The sequence below is a fragment of the Bombus pyrosoma genome, linkage group LG16 (genome assembly GCF_014825855.1).
Source record: "Bombus pyrosoma isolate SC7728 linkage group LG16, ASM1482585v1, whole genome shotgun sequence".
Lineage (NCBI taxonomy): Eukaryota > Metazoa > Arthropoda > Insecta > Hymenoptera > Apidae > Bombus > Bombus pyrosoma.
This window is the reverse complement of record NC_057785.1, coordinates 7,525-28,175: the sequence shown is the minus strand read 5'-3', so window position 1 is coordinate 28,175 and position 20,651 is coordinate 7,525.

The window sequence follows — 20,651 nt, the reverse complement described above, 5'->3', positions numbered from 1 at the left end:
GAGTATGCTTTAATCATGTATGTTAGATAACAGTCCATTAAAAAGTTTTAGCAAGTGAAAGAAGATATATCCTGAGAATATTTTGCGAAATTCTGAATATTATAGCTATAAATTCATTTATAACCTATCAATAAATTACACTATAAAGATAATACAATTTTTTATTTTAATGCTGTAAGTTATTTATTTTTATCAAAATTTTCTTATTTAAAAGCATTTGATGAAATTTAAACAAATAATGACAAAATATTGTAACATTTTAACTTAATTGTATGCATTAAATATATAATAATTCAATATGATACTCTTATAACATAATCATGTTTCAATTTTAATTTTTGCATTTATCTAACTTGTTTTAATATCTTAGGGTGCTCAAAGTCCTTGGATCTCCAGAATCTTGTGCATGGATTTCGTGTTATTCAACTAAACCTACTCTCCTGTAAGGTAAATCGTTATAAATCTTCTCTTATGTTGGTATGGTGAGTCTTTTTCTATTATCTTTATTACGAGATGTATGTAATCACGCATTCTCCTTTTTATTATAACGGATTTAAATGATGTACTGCATGCCTTTACCAATGAATGCTTACAAATGGCCATGATGCTGCTGTATGCGATTAGCGCTGTATTCAAAATATAATTAAAAACATCGGGCCTGCGTATAGAAAAGAGTAAAAATCACCGTGGTCTTGTCGCGATTAGCGGTTGAACTCCAATTTGAAATTATTTGTGTCGTGCAACCCAACTGTTAACGCCAACCGTCGCAACCTTGCTTTCGGAAGTTGATCACGCCATTTCGTTTAGCGAATGTTTTCCTTTTTCTCTTCGGGTAACTAATTAGTTACCCGATTTTATTTATTTTCTTTTTTTATTGTTTTGAATTCTTTGGTATATAGTTTACATAAACATAACGTATTCCTAAAAAACGTTCTCTTTGTTCAACGAACTCTCGTTTCCTATACACTCTCTCCTGGTTATCTGGCGCACGCCTAACATTCACGTACGTTACATGCGTTGCCATTCCACACTATTCATATCCTTCTTTTTATATCATTACTTGAATATGGAATTATAGAAAACGTTTAAAGATACAAAAATACAGAAATATAGAAAATATAAAAATATAAAAATAAAAAAATACAAAACTATCGAAATTACAGAAACTATGATTAAACATTAGTACTTATATTCTACACTCATTTTGTATTACATATACATTTTTTATATTATATACATGAACCAAAATAGAATGTATAAAGTATATTTTATATAGCATGTTTCATATCTCACTCTTTTCTTAATCATCACATTTGATCACAGACATTTTCCTTTCATAATTTCCACAGACCTTTCTTTTGAACCTTTACCCAGCTGCATATCATTTTTTACTTTCCTCTTTTTCTTTCTCCCCCTCATACGAGGCGTGATAGAAAAAATCGTTGAATCTTTCTCTTATTTGAGAAAATATTTATTTGTTCGTCTATATTTAAGTTATTCCTTTTGAGTATGTTGAAAAACTCTTCATTTTCAAGAAAAACTCTACATCTTTATTTATTTATATTCGTGACCTAGAGACCTCTATTACGCAGAAAATAGAATTTAGTGAAACGAAATTATTCTAAATAAGGAGAGATCCATATTATTGTACCCTTGAATATACATTATGTTTTGGGTTAAAGGTCTAGGAACAAAGGAACTAATAAATAGATTTCTATTTATGTTCCTTGTAGCCTTAAGTAAAGCTATAAGGTTAACTTTCTTGATAATGTCCTTTTGCTGTAAATATACGAATGTGCTCCCTATTGATTCTATTGTATTGTAACACTAAGAGAGTAAGGATCTGAATCAGCATAATCTTATACATTATACCTATACCTTTATTTATTTCAATATATTTTTCTATTACAAATTCATCCACTCCTTCTTCTATCAGTCAACCTCAACAGATATATTTTTATGACAATATATTTTTGCCAACATGTCTTTCAGTCATTAACACATTTCTGAAAGCACTTTCTTCTATAGTGCATAGTTCGCATAAGGATTCTTATTTCATTCTGGAGAATAACAAATAATCGCAAGGGAGAGAACAGGTGAATATGGTGACTGTAAATGTTATTGTTTGCGGGAAACTCCCGAGTCAGTAGTGACTCATAAGCTGATGTGTTATAGTAGTATAATTTCTACAAGTTATCGTTTCACAAATTCTTCGAATTGCTTCGCGCAATCGACGTGAAACGCTCAAATAGGATAAATTTTCGGTGAGTTCAAATAAAAAGCAGAAATGAATTATTTGTTATTTGGATATGTTTAGAGACATTGTTTAATATAATGAGATTAATTGTTATTTACAAATACAATTTTATTTTTTATTTATTACTTTTATTTGTTATTTATCGGTCGTTGAGCAAATTCATTTCTACATAAATATAACATTTCAATCAGAAAGATCGCTGTAAATTACAACTTCTAATTTTTAATATTAGGTAAGAATAATATGAACTGCGATCTGTCTATTGAAAAACAACCATATTAATTATACGATTTTTTCATTGTACAAAATGAAACAGATAAGATAAAGACAAAACATATTTATATATTATCATTTGTTATCGGATTTAATTCAAATAGAATATAAAATTTCATTTACAACTAAGAAATAATAAATAAATTATTTTTGGTATCGTCTAAACGATTATTAATTAAATAAAAAATTTAATTCTTATTCAGAATTAAAGTGCTATTTTAATTTGTTATTTATTATTTAATAGATAAATCAAATTTTGCTCAACTGTGGTTGTAAGAAAACAGAAACTTAATATATGTAATTAATCACAAAAAACCATCTTTTTTCATTACTATTTTTTTACACATGGAGATGCAGTTCTGTTTTTATCAGTAATTATGTCTTTTTTGGCATCATTTGATAATGCTTCTCAAGATGAATTCTCATTAACCTTTCATGTATATTACCGATTTCAATTAATTTTTGAGATATTGTGCTAATAGATTTAATGATTTTTGCGGGAAAACATTCCTCAAGTGGGTCAAAAGCGTGGCTGGTGGTCTTGTTCGCGTATGAAGTGCCACGTATCAAATATTGCATCTTGTAAAATAGGTACTATCGAATCATGTGAAGTAAAATATATAGTTCCATTTGAGTTTTATCTTGAACTTTACGTTGAATTGAACTTTACCTTCATATTTTGGGGAATAATGATGTAAACAAATTAGTCTTTGTCAAAGATGTGCTCTAAATGTATCATGCAGTCGTCATGTAACAAATTTTTGGTAACTGCAATACGTCAGGCAATAAAGGGCTGTCCATAGTTACCGAGGATAACTCATGTATTAAAAAGTTATTTTTGGTATATGTTGATATGATTACATTTGATATATGTATATATAAAAGTATTCCATCTATATATTAAAAAGATATGATATTTATCTTTAAGGTAATGTTATCTCTTATTCTTTCATAATATATGTATATATACTACAGTCTTGTATTATGCACATGTATATAGATGTGTATGTATATGTATAATACATACAGTAGTACATATATAGATACATACTACTACCATACGTAATATACTAATGGAAAACCTAACACTATGTACTTATACTATAAATTAATATTAATACATAGTAATAGACATTAATACCGATACTAAGACTATACGATATTAAACATCATCCTAATAATTTTATTTTTGATAAATAAATAATTAGTTTCGAGGTCAGGGATTTCCACCTTTTGCACTCTGCGCAGACGTGCCTGCTTAGTTACTTTTCAGAGGTTCAATGTTTGTCCAGGCAAGGCACTGACGAAATGTTTCAATAAAAGCCCAACAATATGCATATAGCAAATGGCATTAATAATCGCCAATGTATTATGGCAGATATTGTATTACTGTATCTACAGATATAATTTTGGTGGGACAAATAGAGATTATATTAATGTGTCTACAGATACTTGTCCTACCAAAGTTGTCCACTTGGAACATCATTGTATTCCAAGAAATAATTAGATCGTTCACTTCACCGTATAACTCCACTTTATGGGTTGTATCGAAAATATCGTATGCCGATGATACTGAACATTGGCACATGATAATTAATTTTCGTGCACTAAACGAAAAAAAAAAAAAAACAAAGCGACAAGCATCCACTATCTCAAATTACCGAAACTCTGGACCAACTGAGTGGTGCAAAGTATTTCTCAATCTTTGATCTGGTGAATGAATGCCAACGTTTAATATATCAAGTACTAATTCAATGAAATATAAATTGAAAATTATTTGAATTGTACAGTAGTCTACGCTTTATCGGTATAGGAAGTCAAAATTTAAAGATTGTTGATTCATCTCTAAATCGCGGATTAACTTTCTCAACAAATATAAGCGAATTTCTGCGTAAAGAAATTACATACTTAGGGCATAATTACTGGCGACGGTATCAAACCAGGTCCAAGGAAACTCCATGCGGTAGAAAATTTTCTTTCTCCAAAGTCAGAATCCAACGATTCAGAATCCAAGGACATCTAACAATTCTTAGGATTGACAAGTCACATATTATCGTCGTTATCAGAGACTATTTTGTTAACGCAAAATCATTGATTCAACTGCTAGAAAAACAAATCCGTTTGAAATGGACCGATGAAGAATAGAAGCACTTTGAAAATCTGCAAGACGGAGCCTGCATAAATCTAATACTACATTATCCAGATTTCAACCATCCAATCATTATCATTACCGACGCTTTAGGCCATACAGATATTGGATGCAGTATTGAGCCAAGATGAAATTGGTCGCGATTTACCGGTTCCATATGGTTCTCGCAATTTATACCCAGTCGGAAAGAATTATTCAGCAACTGAGAAGGAATGCCTGGCTATGATGTATGCTACGCAATATTTCCGACCTTTTGTGTTCGTAAATTTGCACTCATTACTCACTATCGATCCTTAATATAAGTCAGTCAAAGATCTCATTTCCATTAAATGGAAATTAATATTGCTGGAGTACAAATGCAATATCGTACTCAAACCTCGAAAACGAAACAAGAACGCAATCGTGCTGTAATTCAGTGGTCTTCTTTTAATCGCTCGCAAAGATAAGGAATTCGAAGTGCACTTGTCCAAGATAAACCGTTGTTATCGTGTTTAAGAAATGGAACGAAATCAAAGAAGATTTACATAGAGCGTACCTCCTAGCAATTCGAATGAAGGCCCAATTACAGCGCCACGTCTATCCGTAGAAAGAGGAAAGGTTCACCAGGAAGTAATCAACACAACAACGAAAGACGTTGGCGCACCGTTCCTCAAATCCACATGGAAAGTGTTATAAACTCATACGATTCATTTACGTTAATAGTACATTCAACACTAATCAACAATCATCTCACATTAAGTCTGAACAATAAATAAAATACTAATAATTCACAAAGGGATCCAATAACATTGGACGAAGGAGAAGCCGAAGAAGCTACTTCACTTGAAAATCCCAACCCATTGAGTGAAATAGAGAAATCACGCAATCAAAGCCTGCAATCTCGTCTATCTCTCCAGCCTATAAGAATATAGACCCAACAAATTCTGGAAAACAGTTGAACGCAGTTGAGAAGTATTTTTTCCGATTATTAAGAATCTGATACAGATATATCACTCTCCTATGATTCTCAACCCGAGGAAGAAGAAGACAACCACGACTCCTGTAAAATAAACATATCCGGATAAATATTTATCGCTATAATGGAAAAAGATGTACATTTAACATGTACATTTAATAAGTCCGTAAATTGCTACTTAAAAGATGCCAGGGGAAGAATTCTTGCTGATATCGGTTACTTGGAAAAGAGTCACCTGCTAAGGAGAATCCGCAGGAAGGACAATTAATCATCACTATCATTCAGCCGTTCAGAATTTTTTCCATGAACCTAAAATAAATTTGTCATAAAATATATCTTTGAAGAACTGAAAGACGAAAATATCGTCACAGTACTACGAAACTTGAAAACTATACTCAAAGAAACGAGAACAGCAGCCGTTGTATCATCATTGGGAAAGAACCAGAATCAACCTATCATTCGGAAATACTAAACTCTCATCTGAAAAATACTCAAAAACACCAACGTCGAAACTACTCCATATACGGAAACAAATATAGCACCTCCAGAGGATATTCGAAAAGAGTTCATAGAAGAAACACATAGCAGTATACAAACGAATCACCAAAACCTAAAGATGTTTCAGAGTAAGACATTCATGGTGAGGAACGAAAAACGATGTACAAGAATTAATCAGAAAACGCAAAAACTGCGAGAAACAACAGTTGGTAAAAGCGAAAATTCCATAACTGATGTTTATTACAGACAATATATAGAAGAACCTGCTACATACCAACAATCCAAGACAAATTAACCAAAAACTGCATAGCTGTTGCGATACCGAACACCGGAGCTACAATAAGATGAGAACAATAGCAGATGCCTTTGCAACGATTTTAATTCCCATCTTCGGAACATCGCGTGCAATCCTCACAGACAAAGGAACAAACTTTTCAGTTCAATTCAGAATCAGTCTTTTATTCGATTCAGGAGCAGTTGTATTTTATGGGAAGTCAAATGTTTTATTACGGTGAAATTTTGAATGGTACAAAGTCAAAACTGGTAATGGCGGTAACATACCACGGTTCCACGGCAGCAAGTGGGACATAATAAATTTAGGTTGATCGAGCGGGAAGGGCGCGTGGATCTCGCGACTGGCGCACACCAACACAGAATATTATTCCACGTGAGCATCACAAGACTGTGTTTTTAAATTATGGATAATCTCTCGGAATTCACTTTTACGAGTTAGACGTGATCGACAGTCGCGCAAGATGCGGCGAGAACTCGACGACGAAATGTTATCATTGATTAAAACAAACTTTACATAATGTGTCGGTATTAGTTTCTAGTGCGTTTTAATTAAATGTATTACGCCCATAAAAATACATGCAACAATACGATACAAATAATAGTAAATCCTAGACTAAATTTAGAAAGTGGTATTTGTAACATCCTTACTATTTCGCACTTTTCTATAATGGAATTGACCGATATGCCTTTTAAGGAATTCGTATCATTTTGAAAGAATATTTTGTACTTAACGTGTTACTATATTTACCTTTTTACTATTATTTTATTATTATCCTATTAGATTGAGTTAGAATAGGAGAATGGTAACCAGAATCTTGGTAATCTGTCGAGTAATCAATAAAGAACTAATTATAATTTTATTTTTGAAAAAAGATCTGAATTAATGTCAAGCCTCATGGATATTTTCCATTCAGTCATGAATATTTGAAACACGTGAATTTTCGGTTCTCACGCAGACTGACAGGACGAAAGAAGGAATATAACAGAAAAGAAGAAAATTAGTGTATGAACACGCGGTTCGCTTACGATGGATTAAGGTAGATAGTGATTACGGGAGAGAGTGTAGGGCGAGCGAAGAATGGTGGATAAGAATGGGAAACAGATTAGCCGAATGACTGGCAGTCAGAATAATAGGCCTGGCGAATTGTAAGTGCGCCGCGTTTTCATATCAAAAACAATGCACGTAGCAAAAGGGTAAATAGAGAAACGACCTTATAAATGATTTTTTGTCGATTACAGTCAGGTTTGTTTACGAACAGAACTATAGCAGAATACAAAAAAATGATGTGTGCCTATGTGGGTGTCACTTTTAACTGCAGTTACGAAAATCTGAACTTTATCAAGAGAATGTTGTTGTGGAAGTAATGATAAGTAGAGTGCAGATGTTTGTGTGAATTCATATTTTTATAAATTGAAAAAATGAAATCTGAGCAGATGATTGTTTTATTATAAATGTTATAACGAGTACTGTTGCCAATTATTGATTAAATAGCGACTGGTCAGTTCAAACCCATCGGTCTATATCGCGTACCTCGAATGACTTAACGTTCAAGATGGAAGAGATGAAATAACTCGAGTGTTAGCTTTATTAAATGTTTTATTTTGTACTATTTGCAACATTTGAATAAGTTAAGTGAGGAATACTGTAGTGATACGTCTGTAGTGTGCGATGGTTGAAGATGAACTGTTCACTCCCACGTTCCTGATTCTCTCCTCCAGCCGTTGGATTTCTTCCCTCCACCGTGGCCTTTCGGCTGGTCTTTTCCTGGGTTTTCCCTTGGCCTCTGGTCATTACGTTTATCGCCCTGGGAGCACATGTAATTCGGAATTTAATAATATCGGAATAATGCTGTATTTCGCAACTGCATGTTTTCATCTGCTGAATCGAATCTTCCTTCGCGAAGAAGGTCCCAAAACAGTTGTGCCCCAATGAGACCGTCTACCTCAGCTGTTCGGTGGAACTGTGGGTCGGCTAATGGAATCTTACCTGGTAATTTTAACTTGTCTCGATCAATATTTTCTGATGGCACTGATTGCGAGACGTTGTCGACCAACAGAAATGTTAAGTCTGCTGTATAGTCACTGATTCGTGAATGAACCTTGGTTCGGGTCATTCGATTGATGTGCGAGGTCATATGGTTCGCCCCATAGAGAGGTATATTGACTCCTTTTGCGGTTAATCCTAGCCGCTTGCATGCATCGTTTGTCAGGAAATGTGCTTGAAAGCAGGAGTCTAACAGAACTCTGCATCGTTGCGGTTTGCCGGTTTGATCATTAATATTTATGACCGCTGTAGATAGAATGATATTCGGGAACATCCCTTGTGATCGACATGCTAAATTAGTCTGATTAGGCTGTATTGAGTTCTCTCTATCAACATGTAGAAGAGCGTGGTGTTTTTTACGGCATACCATGCAGTTTCCAGATGTACACTCGTCCACAGAATGAGTGTCACGCAGACAGTTGGAACAGAGATTTTTCTCTCTTACTTGTTTTGCTCTCTCCGGAACTGACAGTGATAAGAATTTTTTTGCAATTCCGCACTGCGTGAGGTCCATTACAAAAATTGCAAATGCTTGGGGCTGGGTTAGATATGTCTGGTTCGGCGTTATCTTACGTACATTGTCTTGGCTATTGACACGTGTACTATACGCGCGGGTTGTAGGGCGCGGTTGCGTATGATATGTAGAACTCATCGGTTCTAATGCATTGGCGCGACTGTGCAAAAACTGGAATATTGTGTCCGCTGTGGGCTTGTTTAGTGCTTGCAAAGCTTCGCAGTGCGTTTCTAGTCTGTTACCATAAGTTGTTGTGCCTTGATGCGATGGACGTTGTAGAGGAGATACCTCAAACAATACTTTTAAATGGTTGTATACGATCTTGGCAGACTGGTTGTATAGTCTCTCAAAAATTTCCCATGCGACCGGGTAATTAAGAGCTGTATTTGACAACGATGCTATTGCGTCAGCCGCTTCCTGCGTTAGGCAAGAGCGGAGATATATTAATTTCTTACAATCATCGATTCTGGAATTATCGTGAACTGTGCAACGGGATTGATCCGCAAACCCTGGCCAATCTTCGTAGGCTCCTGAAAATGTAGCTATTTGAATTTTTTGTAAAACAGCTTCATTTGCGACTAGATCCGCATATGATGTGCTCAGTGTGTTCATCATATTTCTGTCAGTTGGCTGTTTGTTACGTTTTGTAGCTTTCTCAATTAAGTCAGCCGTGTCTGCTTTGCGTTGAAAAAATCTGTACCCTATGGCCATGCGTTCAAACAGTGACTGACCTTGGTCAATCTCGTCCAACTCGTTTTGATTTTTGCTATAGGCATCATGTTTTGTTTCTAAATCGACCAAACGGTATTGAATGAGTGTTACTGACTCTTTCTCCTTGTAGTTATCAAGTACCGCTTGAAGATTTGCTAATTCTTTAGTGAACACTGCCCGTTTATGCTTTAATTTTTTCATACGTTCTTCCTGATTGGGCGCCATGGTATATGTGTATTTTGATGCTTTTACGCTGTGCATGAGAGGAGAGGTGACTCAACAAATATGTTAACTTACGTTTGGATGTTCGTTCGACTTGATGTTGTGTCTGTTGTTCGTCGTTGTGCAGCGATATGTTTCCGGTGTACTTTGTGTCGAAGGTGTTTCTTCCCGAAGGTGGCACTCGCTTAGATATGATTTGTCTAACACTTTTGTTTTTCTCCGGACTGATGCTTCCTCCAACGGCACCGGATCCGGCTCGAAGGACCAATATGTTGCGAATTATCGACTAAATAGCAATCGGTCAGGCCAAACCCATCGGTCTATATCGCGTACCTCCAAAGACTTAACGTTCAAGGTGGAGGAGATGAAATGGCTCGACTGTCAGCTTTATTAGATGTTTTATTTTGTATTAGTTGTATCACTTGAACGAATTAAGTGAGGAATACTGTAATGATACGTCTGTAGTGTTCGATGGTTGAAGATAAACTGTTCACTCCCACGTTCCTGATTCTCTCCTCCAACCGTTGGATTTCTTCTCTCCACCGTGCCCTTCCGGCTGGTCATTTCGTGGGTTTTTCCTTGGCCTCGGGTCATTACGTTTACCGCCCTGGGAGGACCGGTAATTCGGAATTTCTCAACGAGAGAAATGGGCCTAAAACGAGCCTTAAAACGGACGGCCACTTAAATTCCGAACAAGTACTATGTCTTGTATGTTTCATACTTCGTTCGGTCTAATACTTCATATATAAAATCTATAGTAGTCATTGTTATTTATATTTATTTAATTAATATTTATTATTAATAGTTATAATAAAATAATTGTCTATGTATGAAGCATAAAAGTTTCAACAACTATATGGTACGTGGCATTAGCATTATGTTACGCATTATTTTACATTAGTCTTTGATTCCCGCTTTCTCGCTTGCGTGAATGAGAAGGATTAAACTCTTAATTCGTTGGAATTGAAACCTAAATAATTCAATTTAATATTCCTTTGAAATTACTTAACTTAGAAAGTACACGTAGATACCCCAACCATTACACAAAACAATTGTACGTCCCAGTTTATAAAATACGTGCGTTGTCATTTACTATATAACAATTAAACCTGGCGACGTGGTAAATGTAACGATTACAAATATTGATAAAGTTGTAGATGTTTATGTGTGTAGAGGATAGTTAGTACGTGAGGTTTAAAGGACGAGATTGTTCGTTGTTGAAACCGTCGGATATATTTGAAATAATAAATTTATGTACAACCTGTATGCCTGAGTCGTTATTACAAAGTATAAATCGCAACATAAAATCGCGGATAAATACTCGTAAATGCTCGTCGCGTAATTCGGTAGATACTGGAAGATATTGTAGATACTGTTAGATACTCGTGATACTTGCAGATACTCTAGATACTCTGTTTCGCTCGCGATCGCGGTGTCGATCCGTTTATTTATACTGGTCGGGGAGAATCGGAAAATTTAAATTCATCTTCATTGGACGGTTGCATGTAGCGGCGACATTGTTTTGCCCGGAGTTTATTTGTTCTTACATTACTTGTATCCTAACGCAAAACAACAACATGGTTAGAAATGTCAGAATCTTCTGACTCATGTGCCGCCACATCATTCCCCTACCAGTGATAACGTTTTTATTGTGTTATGTTCATCACGTGTTTACTTCGATCGTCGCTGTTTTTAAAATTTTCGTAGTATATCCCGTGTCCGGTAATTTACAATGTCTAACCGAAACCTGCCTGTAGCCAATCGGGAAAAGGGACTCTTCACCCAGACCGCGTAACGTACCTATTTCTAGTGTTTCCTTCATTATTTTGATTATTGATAATTGCGCCGCTTTCGTTGTGGGCGTTTGTCTGTTCTATCGGAATAAGCACGTCACGGGTTTCGGCGGTTTTCGCTTCAAGGTCCTTTGGTACTACAAAGGCTGGCTTTAACCGGTCTACGGAAACCGTTACGTCGCAATTGTTGACTTTAATTGTATATATCTTTTCGCCTCTTCGCGTTACTTTAAACGGCCCGTCCTAAGGCGGCTGTAGAGGGCCTCTAATCGCGTCATGTCGTAAGAATACGTACGGCGAAGATTCCAACTCGCGGAAAATGAATATTGTCTTTTCGCGTGTCGTGTAGCAGATTGTGGCCGGACTTTCTCCATTCGTTCTTTTAGCAGGTTCGCAAATTCCGAGTTGGCCCGCTGATTGGTTGGTAAAAAGAACTCCGCCGGCAATCATATGCCGGTGCCGTAGATCATTTCAGCTGCCGTTGCGTTTAGATTCTCCTTCATCGCGGTTCGAATGCCTAATAGGACGATCAACAGAATTTCGAGCCAGTTGCTCGTGTCGTGGCACTTGATCGCCGCTTTAGTCTATGTAAACGCTCTACCATTCCATTAAACGCGGGATGATAGGCCGACGTGCGAAGGTGCATGACGCCGAGCAACCGGCATAACTCTTCGAACAGACGCGATTCGAATTGGCGTCCTTGGTCGGTTGTTATTTTTAAGGGGATGCCGATACGATAAATCCAAGTCGAAAGCCCGAGGCAACGATTGGCGCTTCCATGTCAGCGATGGGAATGGCTTCGGGCCAACGCGAAAAACGATCGATACACGTTAGACAATATATACATTACGATAATGTCTACGTGTATATGCTGGAATCAGCCCGCTAACGCTTTAAACGTTCCAACTGGTGAAGATACGTGCCTGGTGACTTTATTGCGTTGGCACGGTATGCATTGCCGCGTCCGCGCACGGCAATCTTTGTTTACGGACGGCCAGACAAAGCGCGTCGTCACCAGTTTTCTCATGACGCGTATCCCCGGATGGGAAAGTCCGTGTAACGACTGAAATACGTTGTATCGTAACGATTTCGGTACGAACGGTCACAAGGTTCCGGTCGAAATGTCACAAAATATTTCGACGTCCTTTTCAGGAAATCGAATCTTCTTAAGTCGCAGCGCGCATGAGTTAGGGTTAAGGATTTGGCGTAGTCCGTTGTCATTTTCTTGCGCTGCTGCTAACGTTAGATGATCTACCGAGTTTTCCATTGTCTCGATACGGGATAGCGCGCCGGATACATTGTTTTCTACACCTTTACCGTACCGGATGCCCGTTGTAAACTGTGCTATGTAATCTAAATAGCGAAATTGTTGTGACAAAAATTTTTCAAGTTTTTGTCGAAATACGTAAATGAAGGGTTTGTGGTCGGTATAGATTGTAAAGTCTCTACCCTCAACGGCGTGTCGGAAGCGTTTTATGGCGGTGTACATAGCGAGCAGTTCGCGATCGTAGGCGCTATATTTTTGTTGCGCGGATGTTAGAGATTTCGTGGCAAACCTTAGCGGCTGCCATTTGTGGTTTGCGCGTGTTGTAAAACGGCTCCTACTGCGTAGTCGGACGCGTCTACCGTAAGGCTGACGCGCGCACCGGGTATCGGATGCGCTAGCATCATGGCGTCCGCGAGGGCACGTTTTGATTCTTCGAAGCTGTCTTTGGACCACTCGATGGACGCGTTGCCCTTTTTCGCGCCTTTTAGCAGGTCGTTAAGCGGTTGCAAAATTTTTGTAGCCCCCGGTATGAAACGTCGGTAGAAGTTAATCATATCGAGGTACCTGCGTAATCGTTTAACGTCCGCGGGCTTCGGGATTTTGATGATCGCTTCGACACGCTCGATCGGCGGCTTGATTCTGTCGGCGTTCACGGTGTAGCCGAGGAACGTGAGTTCGCGAGTGCCGAAATCGCATTTCCTGAGATTAATAACTACACCGTAATCGCTGAGGCGGTTAAATAACGTTCATAGATGTTCGCAGTGCAGGTTTTGGTCTTCCAACGCGATGAGGAAGTCGTCTATGTACGTGTAGACGAAATCGAGACCACGGATGATTTCGTCGACGAATCGTTGACACGTTTGCGTGGCGTTTCGAAGCCCAAACATCATATTGGTCGCTTCGAAAAGTCCGAATGGTGTCGTTATTGCCGTTTTTCCATGTCTTCCGGCTCAATTGGAACTTGGTGGTAAGCGCGAACAAGATCAATTTTCGAAAATATGCGTTTACCATGTAGGTGGTGGGCGAAGTCCTCGATGTGGGGAGGCGTGTATCTGTCAGGTATCGTGCGAGCGTTTAACGCACGATAGTCGCCGCATGGTCGCAGGTTTCCATCCTTTTTGGGCACGACTTGCAGGAGCGATGCCCGCGTGCTTTTCGATGCACGCATCACGCCTTGCTCGATCATGAGTTCGAATTTTGCTTTCACCTGCTTGAGCCGATTCGGTGCGAGGCGGCGTGGTTTGTTGTAGTGTCGATGTGGTGTACCACACCGTGTCGAGCCTTTTTTCCCCGAAAGTCGGAGGGCGAGTGAGGCCGGGAAATTCCGCTAGTAGTTGGTGATACGCCGAATCACCGAAGATAGTTTTTACAGATGGTGTGTTATCCGTGGCAGCGTATCCCTTCGATGATAACTGGGTCGTCGTGTCGATGAGTCTTTTGTTATGTGAGTGCACGAGCAACCCGTAGTGACTCAGAAAATCCATGCCAATGATAGGCGTTCGGACGTCGGCCACTGTAAAATGCCGCTTAAAAGCACGTCGTAGGGACAAGTTGAGATGGATCGCGACAGTACCGTACGTCGCGATTCGTGTTCCGTTAGCCGCGAACAACTCGTACTCGCTTTTATTCGGGGGTCCATGGATTTTGCTGTACGGGTAGACGCAAATGTCGGCGCCGGTGTCTACCAGATACGAGATGCGCGTGTTTTTGTCGGATACGAAAATGCGGCGGGACATCCAGCCGTCGTCGTTCGCCGCGTTTACGGACGGCTGGACCTGTTTCCCGACTTCCAAGTACATGCAATTTTTCGCGCGTTTCCGATACGTCGCGTTGTGAAAACATAAACCATCTTGCCGCGGCGGGTCTCGGGATCTCGAACGGCGGCGGTATCTTGTACGAGAATGTCACGTAATAATTTAACAAGTGACGATCTCCAAACAGGAGATTGAGTTCTTTATTTCAACACAATTTTTACAATAATTATATGGTAAACGCTTTGTGGTTCGCAACGATAGGTTTTTAATATTCAGGCTTGTTTGGACTTGTTCAGACTGACTTGGATGATTTTAGTAGGAGTATTTATATCCTTTATTAGTTGGAGTGGGAGAAGACGTTGGTCATATATCTCTGAGAACGAATAAAGTGATCGGATGCCACCCAGGTAGTCGCTCGTGATAAGACACTTAGAATCTGATCGTATAATTAGTTAAATTTCACCTGTGACAATCTTATCGCGTAATTAGTTGAATTTCACCTGTGACATTCCCCCCTTCTTAGATTGAGCTTGGTCCCACAAGTTTTCTTCAGAAGACAGGCGCCAGTGGAGTCGTGTATATGCAAAACATACAAAGTTAAGTTGATCGTCCCATTCTTCTGACGTTCGTTCCCATTCATCTGAATTTCGCTGTATCGATTTTAACATGTCGGTTATTACTGCGTGTGTTCGTTCTAAAGATCCGTTACTCTGTGGGTGGATATCGTTTTGATATGTTTGATTTTAAACGCGTCCTGTTGCATCAAACTAGATATAAAATTCTGTCCGCGGTCGGTTCGTATCTTTTTTGGAGCGGAAAAGATATAAATGTAAAGATTCAAGAGTGCGTTCTAAATCGTTTCCGTTTGCTCAGTCTTTAATGGCATAAGTATCAAGTATTTTGTCAGTTTATCATGTACGGATAGAATGTACTGATTGCCTTTTGTTAAAATTTAATCTTAAAGTTAAGATAAATAATCTGTGGAAGACACAATGTTTATGTTGAAATAATATTAAGTGATATTTATTAAACAGAATTACAGAACCAAATGTATTTAAAATATAAGTGAGTGATATGGTATAATTAACGAATTGTGCAGGTAAAGAATTTATGGATTGTTGACAGTTGGTCAGTTACTCTCAGACTGACTGTAGGTAGTGACCCATGGTCAAAGGTTAAAGATTTTGAACCCCACTCTCTATACAGTAGTGAGTATGACCTGTATAAGTGTCCTGTTCAAATGCCTGTGTAGGTGTCTGTATAAGATAATTTGTGTCTGTGTGTGTAATATCGTTGTATTCCAACACCCTTCCTCGACGATATTAGTCGCTAATCATTAATTCTGTAAATTGCACCTGTTCTTGGCAGGCTTCACGTCTCCAATGCGACGTATTCTGCCTCAGTTGATGATAACGCAACACATGATTGTTTGCGGCACGCCCAGCTTATGCATCCTCCAAATAGTAGGTAAACGTAGCCACTGTGAGATTTTCTCTCAACGCTGTATCCAGCCCAATCAACATCAGCGTATCCTTCGATTGATTCGTTGTTGAAGTCTCCACCGAGCTTTAATTTGAGATCCTTAGTACCCATCAAGTATCGCACGATCCTCTTAGCTTCTGTCCAGTCGGATTATCTCGGATTCTTATTGAACTGACTAAGTATTGTGACACTAGCTGATATATCGGGTCGTGTGATAGTTGCTATGTACAGCAAAGCTCCGATAAGTTGCTGATACTGTTCCATCTTCTTTATTGGTTTATCGCCACATCTAGCTTTTATATAACCCGGATCCAATGGTATTCTAGAAAAACGTGCGTCATGAAGTCCTACACTAAATGCAACCTTTTCTATGTAGCTTGACTGATGAATATGGTAAATACCTTCATTTTTATCTACTTTGACCCCTAGGTAATGGTGTAAAGCTCCTAGATCTGTTATGGGGAAACGATTCTTGAGACCCTTGGCTATTTCTCCTATTTTCTCATTTGATTTCGCTGCAATGACGATGTCGTCGACATACACAATGAGGTAAATTGAGTCTTCTGCTATAACTAAAATGTAAAAACACGGATCCACCTCGCTTTGATTAAAACCAAGCTCGACTAATGTCTCGTGTAGATGCTCATTCCACACTCAAGCAGCTTGTCTGAGGCCATATATATTTTTGTTCAGTTTACATGCATACCTGCGGTCTTCGATCTCGTATCTTTCAGGGTGACCCATGTACACTGTTTTCTTTAAATGACCGTTTAAAAATGCTGTCTTTGCATCGTAGTGTTTAACTATGAGGTGTTTCTTATCTGCTATTGTCAGCAGGATTTTGAATGTAGTAAGCCTTACTACTGGCGTAAACACTTCATCGTAATCCCTTCCAAATTTTTGTGAAAAATCTTTTGCGACGAGTCTTGCATTATATTTTACAATTTCGCCTTCGGTGTTTCTTTTTATCTTGTAGACCCATTTACATCCAATAACCTTTCGCTCTTAAGGTGGAATCACAAGGTCCCAAGGCTTGTTATTTTTTAGTGAATCCATTTCCTCGTCCATCGCCTTTATCCACAGTTCTGCATCTAGCTTTGATAATGCATCCTTTCGATCCTTTGGCTCTCCTAGGCTAACTGTAATGTTTAGTACTCCCATGTACCTATTGGGAGGAACTCCTTTATTTGATCTTTTTGATCGCCTTGGCTCTGAATGTTGAATATCTTTACTTGTTACTTTATTTTCCTTGTCTTTGTTTTCGGATTCATCTTCGGGTCCTTTTTCTTTAATAATTTTCTTATTGTTATCTCCTCAGTTTTCTTCAATTTTATTTACTGTATCTTCAGGAATAGTCTGTTCTTCAAGAATAATTTCTTCAATCCCGGGTTCCTTATGAGTTTCAGGAAAGATCACATTAAGGCTTATCTTTACTTTATCTGTAGTTGTGTTAAGTAATCTGTAGGCTTCTGATTCTTCTGAATATCTGACAAACCTTAATTTTTCTGCTTTCTCGTCTAATATTCTTTGACACTCTTGAGGTATATGTACATATGCCATAGTACCAAAAGAACGAAGATTTTTGACGTCAGGTAGTTTAGAGTACCTCATGATTGATACGGCGTCTTACCTGTGTGTTTTGTAGGTAGGATATTTTGCAGGTAGTTGGCTGTGTGTATTGCTTCACCCCAATACTTCTTGTCCATGTCGGCGTCAATAAGCACACATCTATCCATTTCTATTAATGAACGATTCTTCCTTTCAGCGACTCCTTTTGCTGCGGTGAGTATCCTGCTGTATATTGAATCTTTATACATGCATTATGTAAATAACTCCTCAGGTTGTTGTTGACGTATTCCCTTCCTCGATCCGATCTTATTACTTTAGGTTGTGAAGGATTAGTCATGAATAGGTATCGCGAAATAATGAGGGCGAAATATTGCTGTTGCAGTCCGTCAAGCATATTTGAAATAAATAAATATGCGTACAGGGAGTCGTTGATACAATATAAAACTCGGAATAAATACTCGTTATTGTTCGTCGCGCAGATACTCGGAGACGCTCGTTAATACTCGTTGATACTCGATATGACTGTTCGATACTGTGTCGCTCGCGATCGCGTCCGTTTATTTATACTGGTTAGGGGAGAGTTGGAAAATTTAAATTCGTCTTCATTCGACGATTGCATGTAGCGGCGACATTGTTTTGCCCGGAGTTTATTTGTTCTTACATTAGTTGTATCCTAACCCTCTTGATACTCCGAGGCAAAACAATAACATGATTTGAATTGTCCTCTGACTCATGTGCCGCAACAAAGTGAATGGTTTTGTTAATGTACAACTTGGTAAATTTAATGGTCAAATTGCACCAGATCATATATCTGATGAAGATTTAAATGCCTTAAAAAAGCTGAAAGTCGACAAAGAAGTAGAAGCAAGAGTATTGCTCGCTCATATAGGTCGAAAAAAGTATATCTCACTTTGAAAAGGTCTTTAATAACGAGTGACCTGCCCATTTTAGCAAACATACAAGACGCGAAAATTGCCTCCGAACACCATGCAAAATCATTCAAATACATAAGCGTGGAATATAGGTAAAGTTTTTCGGGGATGTGAAAGGTTGGATTCCACATACTGCTCTCGACACGGAAACATCTAACGTAAATTGGAACTATTCAATTAGACAAACAATTTTGGTAAAAATTCAAACAGTAAACACAAATTCGGGAAAAGTAACTAAATATGTGTGTAAATAATAAATAAATGTGGCTAATCAAGACATAAAAGTTGAAAAAGCAACATTCGATATTAGTGAAGAAGTGGAAGGTATAATAACAGAATCATCCACTCAGGGATTATATTTAAGAATCAGTAGATATGAAGGACAAACTGTTAGTACAAGATTTTTACCAGCTGGTCACATGTCACCTCGTATGGAGATTGCAACTCTACTAGCATCAAAATATGTTCCTGGTGATACACTTTCAGCTCTTGTATTTGCTACAGCACCTAATTTAATTTTAACTTTTTTTTTACACGTGGAGAAATGCTCATGGACACACCGCTGCCGCTAATAACGGTAGCAGCAGAGTAGTGTCCGACTTCTACCGACTAAAATTCCACGTTGGCCATCCTACGCGTATGACAGGGGGTGCTCCAGGAACCTCGGGTGAATTACTTTCTGTTGCATCCCCTCCCGCGTCCTCTCTTCGAGCCAGTCCTATAGATTCCCTGGCTGTTGAATTTGGCGCTAGGGGGGGGGGGGGGCAATTGCCCCTGGCGCCGTCCCTCCTTCTAGTCGCGATCCGCTGTGGCGGCGATGAAGCGGCTCTAGGCCGCCCGAATGCCATCCTCCTTCAGCGCGTTATCCTACAATGGTGGGACTTTCTCTTTCTCTCCCTTTCTGCTCGCTCGTTTGCGAGCATAACTCGTTCGCAGAAGAGGCGGACAGCCTCATATTCCTGTAGCCTCCTGAGAAGCAGGATGCTGCGGCGACTCGCCATCAAGTAGTGTGTGCGCGAGGTCTCGTTCTTTCGACCGACCGTGCCATTCCTGGAGTGTAGGAGTGATACTGGCTTCGCGTGAAGATGTTCTTTCATTTTCGTCTACTTCCCAACGTCCCCCGCCCAGGGGATGGCGCGCATAGGTAGTCGGCGCGCGACTTGGAAAAACCCTGCCCTCTCCTTGCGGGTCATTGGACAAGTTGAACCTACCATTTCGGGCGGCAGCTCGCCCCCGTTACCAGCGGGGGCCACGAGGAGGCGGAGCTGCCAGCTTATAGCTCGGTCCCAGCAGGTTGGCTGTCTAGCCGATTGTCCCTGCACCGTCTCGGCACTCATCTGCATGGGTGCCGCCTGCGTTGACGGTCGCAGGTTTCCTCTCCGGCTCGTACGTGTTGTATTCTTCTTCCCCTTGGTTCCTTGTCTATTTTCCCCGTGCTCTTTTCATGTTGGTTTTCCTATCTTGAGTCCTGTGTTGCGGTAGATTCCAGGTTTTGTGTTGTCGTCTTCTTCGTTGTTGTTATTGTTGCTATTCCTCATGTTACTTCTCTGTTTTGCTTGGGTATTCTTCCAGCCAGTCTTAGACTTCTTCTCAGATCTTCTTTCAGATGCTGGCTTGTCTGCTCACCCGGTTGTGTCGATCTTCTATCTGGAGTTCGTCCCTGTTGTCGTTGTCATGTTATTTCTCCCGTCTCTCGCAGGATTCTCCTCCTCTTCTTTTCCTTTGCCTGCAGAACGCTCCTTGTGAACTGGCGGAAGTGGGGGTATACGTCCTTTGTTACGAACTCCCACTTTTCTTCTGGCCAGTCCAAGTTTAATTCTTCTTCGCGTTCCGCAGTTTTTGACGATCTTCGTCGAAGATTGGGCAGTCCTCGAGGATATGTTGAGGGGTTTCTTCCTCGCCACAGTCGCACGTGTCAACTTTGCTCAGACAGAGCG